Source organism: Dermacentor silvarum, chromosome 1 (genome assembly GCF_013339745.2).
Source record: "Dermacentor silvarum isolate Dsil-2018 chromosome 1, BIME_Dsil_1.4, whole genome shotgun sequence".
NCBI lineage: Eukaryota > Metazoa > Arthropoda > Arachnida > Ixodida > Ixodidae > Dermacentor > Dermacentor silvarum.
The window spans coordinates 276,362,079-276,373,154 of NC_051154.1; the positions used below are offsets into that span (position 1 = coordinate 276,362,079).

The 11,076-nt window shown below is 48.3% G+C and overlaps 5 non-coding genes across 5 annotated transcripts; all 5 read right to left on the bottom strand.

The window, feature by feature from the left end:
- Positions 1-2,855: 2,855 nt before the first annotated feature.
- On the bottom strand, positions 2,856-2,937 carry Trnas-aga (transfer RNA serine (anticodon AGA)). The gene has a single exon. It is a non-coding gene; the product is annotated as a tRNA-Ser (tRNA).
- Positions 2,938-3,153: 216 nt separating this feature from the next.
- Positions 3,154-3,235, bottom strand: Trnas-aga (transfer RNA serine (anticodon AGA)). The gene has a single exon. It is a non-coding gene; the product is annotated as a tRNA-Ser (tRNA).
- A 216-nt stretch (positions 3,236-3,451) lies between these two features.
- Trnas-aga (transfer RNA serine (anticodon AGA)) lies at positions 3,452-3,533 on the bottom strand. Its single transcript has one exon. It is a non-coding gene; the product is annotated as a tRNA-Ser (tRNA).
- Positions 3,534-8,656: 5,123 nt separating this feature from the next.
- On the bottom strand, positions 8,657-8,738 carry Trnas-aga (transfer RNA serine (anticodon AGA)). The gene has a single exon. It is a non-coding gene; the product is annotated as a tRNA-Ser (tRNA).
- A 217-nt stretch (positions 8,739-8,955) lies between these two features.
- On the bottom strand, positions 8,956-9,037 carry Trnas-aga (transfer RNA serine (anticodon AGA)). The gene has a single exon. It is a non-coding gene; the product is annotated as a tRNA-Ser (tRNA).
- Between the last annotated feature and the right edge of the window lie 2,039 nt (positions 9,038-11,076).

The following is an 11,076-nucleotide window of genomic DNA, read 5'->3' on the forward strand; positions in this document are numbered from 1 at the left end:
TCTCACGGCTGTCGCTACATTCTGACAATGATCGACCGCTTCACCCGTTGGCCCGAAGCCGTGCCCATTCCGGACATCACTGCAGAAACGGTCGCCAAAGCCTTCGTTTCAGCATGGGTTTCCCGCTTCGGCTGCCCCAGCATCGTGACAACTGATCGCGGCCGGCAATTTGACTGCACACTTTTCACTTCACTCAACCGCCTGCTTGGCACTAAGCACTGCCGTACCACTGCATATCATCCCTGTGCCAACGGCATGGTTGAGCGGCTCCATCGCCAGCTCAAGGCTGCACTCACTGCGCGCCTGGATCGAGAGCACTGGGTCGACCACCTTCCTATGGTGCTTCTCGGCCTACGTGCCGTCCTTCGTCGCGACCTTGGCTGTTCAGCGGCCGAACTCGTCTACGGTGCACCCCTGCGGCTTCCTGGAGACTTGTTCGTTTCTTCGGCCCCCTCGCCCCAGCCGCTACAGTACCTCCAACGCCTACAGGACTGCATTCAGCACCTACGCCCCGTACCACCTCGGTCATCGGACCACAGCATCTTTGTACACCCGGACCTTGAGTCCTCGTCCCACGTCTTCCTCCGACGAGACGCTATCAAGGCTCCTCTTACACCCTCCTACGACGGACCATACCGTGTCCTCCACAAGACCCAGAAGTCCGCCACCATTCTATTGAATGGCCGCGAAGAAGTCGTTTCGCTGGACCGCCTCAAACCAGCCTACGTCGAAACGCCTCCCAAGGAGCTCCCCGCGGATGTCGCTGGCGCACCCGTCGATATGCTCGACACCAAGACAGCCCCATCTCTGCCTCGTCGACGAGTCCATTTCGCCGTTCCGTCTAGGCGGGGGGCCTTGTAGCGCCCACCGACGCTGCTAAGCGCGAACGCTAAGGTCAGCGTTCTCGGCCGGCGCCTTGGGGCCGGCTGCGACAGACGAGAAAAATAAAGTTGGGCGGCGCGTGCCAGCGGCGCAAGCACGGCACGCGCTAGTCCGTTCTGAAAGCCTGCTAAGCTGGTCCTCTTGTTCTGGCGCTCCGCTGCGACTCCTCGGTTCCCGACAGGTTCAACCATGCGGTTTGTTCCTTCTTCACTTCCAATCTTTGTCTCCTGTATGGCAATTACGTCCAGCTCATTTTCCATAAAAAGTCGATTCAGCTGGTATTGCTTCCTCCGCGTCGACAAGCCCCGCACATTAAGGGTGCCCACATAAAGAGGTGTTTGAAGAGTAATTGCCTTTTTTTTACGCTACACAAAACCGCATGGTAGTACCTTGCTTAATACAAGAGGACAACCCACTCACATTTATAAAGCATATCCAAGTCACTTCAGCCATTTTGATTCCAACTTTGATTTTGCCGTGGCGGCGTCGACGCATTGTCTCTTCCGGTCAACTCCGCTGCTATTGTCCGGTTGAAAGAAAAAAAAGGACGTCACGTTACGTCGCCGGCAGGGCCGGCGGTTTCCGCTCGGGCCGTGGCTCGAGCGGTATTTTCGGTGTGAATTTCAATCTGGTCGGTCGCGTGCCCGTCTTTGCCATCTTCATGGAGTCGTTTTGACGCAAGGCTACTGGCACTACTCATAGTGACGTCTGTAGTTACAGGGTCTTCCTCGACCCTCACGCCAGGTGCATTGCCTTGGCTCATTGGGGCGCCCGTCACCAATGTCTCTGCAGCCTCGGTCGAAGTGTTGGCGGTCACTTCCTCAGTAAAGGTTGCATCCTTTTGCTTCACGTGGGCGGTGCTAGCCGCACCAGGAATTCGCGCGCTGTCTGCCTCGGGGGTAGCTTCAGCCGCGTCTGCCTCGTCCATTAGATGTTCCGTCGATATTTCTTCGTTCGCTTTGACACCCGCCACGTTTGCGTAGGTTCGCACGCAGCTGCTTTCATCATGGCCATATCGCCGACACTTAGCACACCGCGGTACCCGGCAGTCACGCCTGATATGACCCGTGGCATGGCACCTCAAGCATAGCGGGGGGCGTCCCGGTGCGACGAGTAGAGCCATGATTCCTCCAACCCGCAACTGATGGGGTAAATCTTCTAGCGTCACACCAGGCTTGAGCTTCAGACCAACTGTGCGCGTTGACGAGCCCTTGTCAGCTATTCCATGCACTCGCCAGCGCTCCTTGTAGATATCACTCACTTTCCCGTACGGTGCCAGAGCAGAACGCACTTCTTCGTCTGCTACATTATGTAGTACCCAGTAGAGCTTTATACGCACTTCTTGATTTTCGGGGTCAACCACAAGGCACCGTTTCTTCTTGACCCGTACTTCACCGATTCCTACCATCTTCTTAGTAGCTTCGGCACTTTTGAACGTGACGGCCCAAACGTGGTTCATCTGGAACGCCCCCAAAGCTATTACTTCAGGGAGCACTCCAAGATGAACCAACATGTCCCGAAAATCTTCTACACGATAAGGCCTGGCTTTCAAGTCCCCGCGAAGAAAAACAGTATTCGCAACAGATGTACCTGTTGGCAGCGACGGCAGAACAACTTGATAGTCCTGGGTGTCATCAGCAAAAAACCTGTTTCCGCGGCCCACCTGGGCCGCTGATACCGCTCCGGCGGAGCCCATTCCAGAAGCGTCCGTTTGCTATCACGGCCGGAAGTAGAATCCCCCGCTCGGCCACGACTGCCGCTCATAGCTGTGCACATAGCCTCGTCAGTACTCAGTACAAATTAGGTCAACTTCCTTTTCTTTTGCTTACTTGCGTTGCGGTTAAATGTGTGCCAAACCTTTCAAAATTATCAGACATCACTTACAGAGTGCTGTAATTACGTGTGCCCTGAATGGCCTTCCCCTACAGAAATGGTAAACTTATGTCACGTTGCTGGTAAAAACCGAGTATTTACGCAGTCGACAGGATTTGAACCTGTGCGGGGAGACCCCAATGGATTTCTAGTCCATCGCCCTAACCGCTCGGCCACGACTGCCGCTCATAGCTGTGCACATAGCCTCGTCAGTACTCAGTACAAATTAGGTCAACTTCCTTTTCTTTTGCTTACTTGCGTTGCGGTTAAATGTGTGCCAAACCTTTCAAAAATATCAGACATCACTTACAGAGTGCTGTAATTACGTGTGCCCTGAATGGCCTTCCCCTACAGAAATGGTAAACTTATGTCACGTTGCTGGTAAAATACGAGTATTTACGCAGTCGACAGGATTTGAACCTGTGCGGGGAGACCCCAATGGATTTCTAGTCCATCGCCTTAACCGCTCGGCCACGACTGCCGCTTATAGCTGTGCACATAGCCTCGTCAGTACTCAGTACAAATTAGGTCAACTTCCTTTTCTTTTGCTTACTTGCGTTGCGGTTAAATGTGTGCCAAACCTTTCAAAATTATCAGACATCACTTACAGAGTGCTGTAATTACGTGTGCCCTGAATGGCCTTCCCCTACAGAAATGGTAAACTTATGTCACGTTGCTGGTAAAGAACGAGTATTTACGCAGTCGACAGGATTTGAACCTGTGCAGGGAGACCCCAATGGATTTCTAGTCCATCGCCTTAACCGCTCGGCCACGACTGCTTTTTTTTTCTTTATTGCCTGTTTACATGATACAGAAGGGAACAAGACAGAGGGTTTCAAAACTTTTTGAAAGCGGTCAACTCATCAAGCAGTCCCACCCAATCAGGTGGCTGTGGCTGTGCACGGTAAATCTCTCGCATGTACACTACATGTTCAATAAAATTTTCCCTTACAGTGTGAAGGTCAACGTCGGCATGTCTTACTGCCATTCTAGTTTTCCATATACTATGGAGGCTCAGGACCATTATGTCGTAAGGAATGTCACCATCATTCTCAACTGGTAAATATCGGATTCCATGTGGCGTAATCGGCAGTTCCTTTTTAATAGTTCGCTGAAGGATGTCCCAATGAAATATTGGATCCCAGCAATCGATAAATACATGTTCCATTGTTTCTGGTTTTTTGCATGATATGCAGTTGACTGTCCAAGGTACGAAGATTCCTTTGTCTTGTAGCCACGTTTTTACCGGTAAAGTGTTTGTATGGAGCTTGAAAAAGAATGATTTTACATGGTGTTTTATCGGCATTCCTTTAACTCGTTTTAAGACGTCTTGTCCAGAACCTCCAGTGTATATGCCTCTGTACAAGGGAACAGGCAACATAACATCCAATAAATCTCTGTACAGGTTTTTCCTTTTCACTGTACTCAAATATTCAAACGAAAAACGCACCTTAAGTATGCGAAAAGCAGCAACATCTTCGTGCCAGTAACCTCTTATACCACGTAACGCGGTCTTATTTGTACAAACAATGAAGTCCGGTAGTGCATTGTGCAGGCGAACTTGTATCACCGTGCGCAAAAATGGGTTACACTGATCCTTTAAAAACATAAAACGTGACACAATTTGTCTGATAAAGAGGTGCGACAGGCCAAGCCCACCTTTCTTCACGGACAAAAACAGATTAGTGCGACTAGTTCTTTCCCAACTCCCTCCCCAAATAAACACTGCAAAAACTCTGAATTTTTTGTAGGTTAGCCCGGGACATGAACAACACTTGCATCACATACCATAACTTGGCGACTAAAAATAGATTACAAGTAGTCGCACGTGCAAACATTGACAGATTCCGACCCTGCCATCCCAGTATCTTATCTTTCACCCGCTCTGTTTCTTCTTTCCAATATTGTTCGGTATCCGCATAACATTGTAGAGGGGCACCTAAGTACGTTGTTGGCATTGCTGTCCATTGTACGCCAGCGAATAATTCAGGCTTTTCGCTCCACTCGCCATGCCAAAACCCTATGGTCTTCTCCCAATTATTCTTACATCCGGCTTCCTTACAATAGTTACCAGTCAGTCTAACCACCTCTTTGATGCTTTCCTGGTCTTGACAAAAGACAGCTATGTCATCAGCGTATGCGAGTACCTTGACTTCTGTCGCTTCAAGCATAAAACCGCGAACTTTTTGGCTATTAATTAGGCTCAGGCAGAAAGGTTCCAAGTAGAGATCAAAAAGTAATGATGAGATTGCACATTCTTGCCGAACACTGGAGAGAAGTTGGATTGGTTCACTTAACTTCTTGTTTATAATGATCCGCGTGCTGCACTCTGAGTAGGCCATTTTAACTCCATTTAATATCACTCCGCCTACATTAACGTATTCTGATAATGAAAAGAGTACTTCATGGGATACATTGTCAAACGCTTTCTCCAAATCCAGTTGCAGCATTGCAACCCGACAGGAGAGGGCATCGCAGCACTCAAGCACACACCGAGCTACATGCGTATTTGTGGAAATTGTGCGGCCCTTGATGCCACATGTTTGATGTGGTCCCACTAGGTGTGTAACGACACTTTGAAGTCTTTTCGCTACCACTTTCGTAAATATTTTGTAGTCACAGTTTGTAAGGCTTATTGGTCTGTAAGATTTTACTGACAACAGTTTAACCGGGTCTTCGCACTTAGGGATTAGCACTATATGAGATGTTCGGAAAGATGGTGGCATTCGCTGTGTTGCATACATTTCCTTGAAAACAGTATGCAGTAATTGGCTGAGCTGATGTTTGAAAGCCTTGTAGAAGGCCACTCCTAAACCATCAGGACCGGGAGCTTTTCCTGCCCCCAGTCCATCGATGGCATCTTCAATTTCTCGTAATGTAATTGGAAATTCAAGGTTTGCTTTAATGTCTTCTTCTAAACGCGGCATAACATTAAGGAAGTCTCGCTCAAATCCTAGTTTTTTCTTGTTTCCAAGCAATTCGCGATAATGAGCTACGAATGCTTGCTCTATCATGGTAGGCTCGGAAGTTTCCTCGTTTTGATATATTATTGCTTCTATTTCTTTTTTGTTGCGTATCTCTTTTCGTCGCTTAACGCCCGTTTGGTGGGCGTTTCCCCATTCCACAATCGTTCCGCCCACGCTCGTACCATAGCTCCTTTATATCGTTCTTGGTCTATAAGTTCGAGCTTACTTTTTATTTCCTTTATCTGATTTATGCAAGATCCAGCATTTTCACACTCTGTACGCATGAAAAATTCTAGTTGGCTAGTTAATTCTTTTTCTTCTTGTTTTTCCTTGCGACGCAATACAGTTGCCCTTTCTATCGCTTTCATTTTAACGTTTGTTTTGAGAATTTCCCAGCTTTCAATGCAGTCATTGGTCTGCGCTGTCGTTGAGGAAATAATTATATCTTTTATATCACTCACAAAACGTTCATCATCAAGCAATTTCGCATTAAATTTGCAAAGATCCCAATTAAAATTCGTTTCTTTTCGTTTTTCCCCTAAATTAAACATTACTAGACTATGGTCAGAAAATGATACGTGTTTAATTTCGTATCTTTGACACAGTGGCACAATCTGTAATGCAACGTACGCTCAGTCTAATCGCGCATGACTTTCACCTTGGTAGTGCGTAAAAACGGATGTTTTCCCCGTCGATAGGAGACAACCGATATCTTCCAAATCATAATCGTTTACAAGCACATTTAAAAATTGCGCGCTTGTATCTTTACGTTGCTGTTTTTTGGCGCGATCTTCTGGTCTGCACACACAATTAAAATCTCCCATCAAAATTACGTATCGCTCACACTTCAGGTACTCTTCTAGCTGTTCAAAAAACGCTCTACGTGCCCATTCATCATTTGGAGCATACACACACAATACGCGCCACTTAACGGCGGCAAAAGAAAAATCAAGTATGACAAATCGGCCAGTTCCACATATAGTCACTTGGTCTTCTACAATACCAACACTATTACGAATAAAGAGAGCGCAGCCTCCCGAAGTGCCAAGCGCATGACACACGCACGCGTTGTACTGCGCTCTAAATGGCTGCACCATGCGGTCCGTCTGTTCCTGGCCTTCCACCTTTGTTTCTTGCACTGCTACTATATCTAAATTATTTTCTTGGAAAAGCCGGCTTACATGGTATTGGCGTCTCCTGCTTGCCAAACCGCGAACGTTTAAAGTGCCTAGACGAAGGGGCTTCGTAAGGTTAAGTGCCATGGTTAAACCGAAACAGGTGGACCGCATGGAATTTACCTCAATATTTTGGACTGGTATTCGGTTGACTCGTTGCTGCGATGGGCAACGTCGCGTCCAGCAAGCAGTTCGCCAGTCTACAGCGCTGTGGTTGAGCTGCTAAGTGCCTTGAAGCCATGGTGGGTGCTTTGAAATCCTAACTGGGCAATTCGCTGGGCTATGCGTTGTCCCTCGTTACGAGGGCATAGTTCCCTCCATTTTCCGGTCAGGAGGGACGGTGGGCTTCGGTTTGAAGCTCGGTCGTCGGCCCGTTTGAAGACCGGCCATCATGACTGTTTTGGTGGGCGGTTCGTCACCGCTGCTTGCACTGGGCTTTACCACTTCGTTGCCTGCTTCGTCGCGCGGTCTCTTGGCAGAAGCACCAGATTCAACTTCCATGACTTGCGCGTCGGCTTGCGCTTCCACGGCCAACACTGCTTCCACTACCTTGCCTTTCTCCTTCTCCTGCGTTTCCCCGGTCAAAGAGACTTCGCTTGTCTGGGGTGTGGTGTTGTCAGGAAAAACACCCTTCCACGCGTTGGTAGGGACGGCCTCGTGATTCGCTTCCTTCGCGTCTGTCTGCTTTCGCACGTCACTAGCGGCTTCCTCGGCGTCGGCCTCATCCATTATGAGCTCAGTCTCCACGTCTTTACTTGCTTTTCCTGTGATGCTTGCGTAGGTGGTCACGCATTCCGCGTTGGTGTGACCGGAGCGCCTACACTGCGAACAGCGAGGCACACGACAGTCACGTCGGATGTGACCGGTGGTGTTGCAACGGAGGTATAATGGTGCTCGGCTTGGCACAACCAGAGCGAGTTCATTTCCTACCCGCAACTGGTGTGGTAAGTCATCGATAGTGACACCGGATTTGAGTTTCATGGCGACTTGGCGGGTTGTAGACGCTCTGTCTGTAATGCCGCGTACACGCCATTTTTCCTTTGTGACTTCTGTAACTTTTCCATACGGTGCCAAGGCCGCACGCACATGGTCATCGCTGACGCCATAAAGAAGCCAGTGCAGCTTCAGTCGTAGTCCTTGGTCGTTTGGGTTAACCACAAGGCATCGGCGATTCTTGACTTGTATGTCTCCGGTAGACAACATTTTCTTTGTTGCTTCAGCGTTCTTGAAAGTCACGGCCCAAACGTGGTTCATCCGGTACGCCCCCAAAGCGATAACGTCGGGGAGCGCACCAAGCTGTTCCATGGCATCCCGAAAGTCTTCTACGCGGTATGGCCGCATCCGCAAATCCGCATGAAGAAAGATGGTATTCATCACAACCTGACCTGATGAAGTTGAGGCAGAATAACTTGGTAGTCCTGGTCGACTGAAGCAAAAAACCTGTTTCGGCGGCTTGAATGCGCCGCTGAATCCGCTACTTCGGAGCCCATGTTGCCCACGACCGTACACAACGGTGGCCGGAAGTGGCACATTCGGCCACGACTGCCGCTGATAGCTGTGCACATAGCCTCGTAAGTACTCAGTACAAATTAGGTCAACCTCCTTTTCTTTTGCTTATTTGCGTTGCGGTTAAATGTGTGCCGAACCATTCAAAATTATCGGACATCACTTATAGAGCGCTGTAATTACGTGTGCCCTGAATCGCCTTCCCCTACAAAAAATGGTAAATTTATGTTACGTTGCTTGTAAAAAAAGTATTTACGCAGTCGACAGGATTTGAACCTGTGCGGGGAGACCCCAATGGATTTCTAGTCCATCGCCTTAACCACTCGGCCACGACTGCCGCTCATAGCTGTGCACATAGCCTCGTCAGTACTCAGTACAAATTAGGTCAACTTCCTTTTCTTTTGCTTACTTGCGTTGCGGTTAAATGTGTGCCGAACCATTCAAAATTATCGGACATCACTTATAGAGCGCTGTAATTACGTGTGCCCTGAATCGCCTTCCCCTACAAAAAATGGTAAACTTATGTCACGTTGCTTGTAAAAAAAAAGTATTTACGCAGTCTACAGGATTTGAACCTGTGCGGGGAGACCCCAATGGATTTCTAGTCCATCGCCTTAACCACTCGGCCACGACTTTTTTTTTTCTTTATTGCCGTCTTCGACACACAAAATCAAGGGTTACAATATGATAAAACGTGCCAACCACACTTTGGCTAGCACAGTACTAAAATCTTTTCAGTGACACCAGTTCATCGAGTACCTACATCCATTGTGGTGGATCAGGCAGTACTTTGTAAGCGTCTCTCACGTAAACGACACTCTCAATGAAGTGTTCTCGCACCGGTATCACAACGATGTCTGCGTGTTCAAATTTCATGCGAGTTTTCCACATCGCGTGGAGGCCCAGGACCATAATGAGGTCATACGGTACTTCCTCTGAGGAATCTACTGGCAAGAAGCGTATTCCATACGGGTCCAGAGGTAACTGTTTCTTCAGCGTTCTCTGCAGGACGTCCCAGTGAAAATCGGGTCCCAGCAATCTAGGAAAACATGTTCTATTGTTTCTGGTTTTTTACATAAAAAGCAGTCGGTTGTCCAGGGGATGAAAATGCCCTTGCTATGAAGCCAGGTCTTAACGGGAAGTGTGTTTGTATATAATTTGAAAAAGAAAGACTTAGTTGATGGCCGTACTGGCATTTTCTTGGCTCTTTTTAAAACGTCCTGTCCGGGGCCTCCACGGTTTGGCGAACGGTACAAAGGTACAGGTAGCCTCGTGTACACAAGATCTCTGTACAATTTTTTCTTTGTAACGGTGGACATATACAGCTGCGAAAAACGCACATTCAACATCCTTTACGCCAGCACCACTTCACGCAGGTACCCAGTCAAGGTTCCCGTCATGTTCTGAGCCGACGAAACAACAAATCCCGGAAGAAGTCTACCCAGCCGTACTTGTATTAGTGTCCGAAGAAAGAGATCATTTTGATCCCGCAGAAACACAAAGCGTGACACAATTTGTCGCAAAAACAAGTGAACCAGACCAAGCCCACCTTTCTTGACCGGGAGGAACAAGTTTGTTCGACTCGTCCTCTCCCAGGTAGAGGCCCAAATGAAAGTAGCGAAAGTGCGGTGAATTTTTTGTACGCTTACCCGCGCAGCACACAACACATTCATAACATACCATATCTTAGAAACTAAAAAGAGGTTGCAAACAGTGGCTCTAGAAAACATTGACAATTGCTTTCCTCCTCAACCGTCAGCCTTTTCCTTTGATCTCGAAACTTGGTCGAGCCAGTACGGTTCGGCCTCACGGTAACTTCCGAGAGGCACCCCCAGGTACTGTGTAGGTAACTTTGACCAATTCAATCGAGAAAAGTTCTCCGGCGTGTCTTCCCAACTCCCATGCCAGAAGCCATAACTTTTATCCCAATTTATCTGGGCTCCAGCTGAATCGCAATATTTTTCGACTACAGCAGTTGCCTCTTTAATGCTGGCTTTATCTGTGCAGAAAATCGCGATGTCGTCGGCATACGCCAATATTTTTGCATGTGCTGCCTGTAGCCGATAGCCTGTTATGCGGTCGTTGTATTTAATGGCCAAACAGAGTGGCTCGAGATAAGCAGCAAACAGAAGGGGCGAAAGCGGGCATCCTTGACGCACCGACCTGAGCACACGAAAGCTATCGGTGAGCTCCCCATTAACAATAATTCGCGTTGAGCAGCCTTTGTACGCCATCGTGACACCTTCCGTTATCACACTGCGAACTTTCGTATGTTCAAGTATGCATAGCAGAGCCTTGTGCGAGACGAGGTAGAAGGCTTTTGCCAAATTGATCTGCATCATCGCGACGTAATCGCCAATCGCATCGCAACACTCTAACACACTTCGAGCCACGTGTACATTTGTGGTAATACTGCGTCCTTTAATGCCACAAGTCTGGTGTGGCCCTACCAATGTTTTGATGACACTTTGCAGTCGTTTTGCTAAAACTTTCGTGAATATTTTATAGTCAACGTTGGCTAGAGTTATCGGGCGGTATGTGCCAGGCAACAAACGTTTCTTTTCATCATCACTCTTCGGGATTAGTACGATATGCGATGTTGTGAAAGACAAGGGCAATCTTTTTCGGTCGTATGCTTCGCTTATAACTAGTTGGAGGACATGAGCCAGCACAGA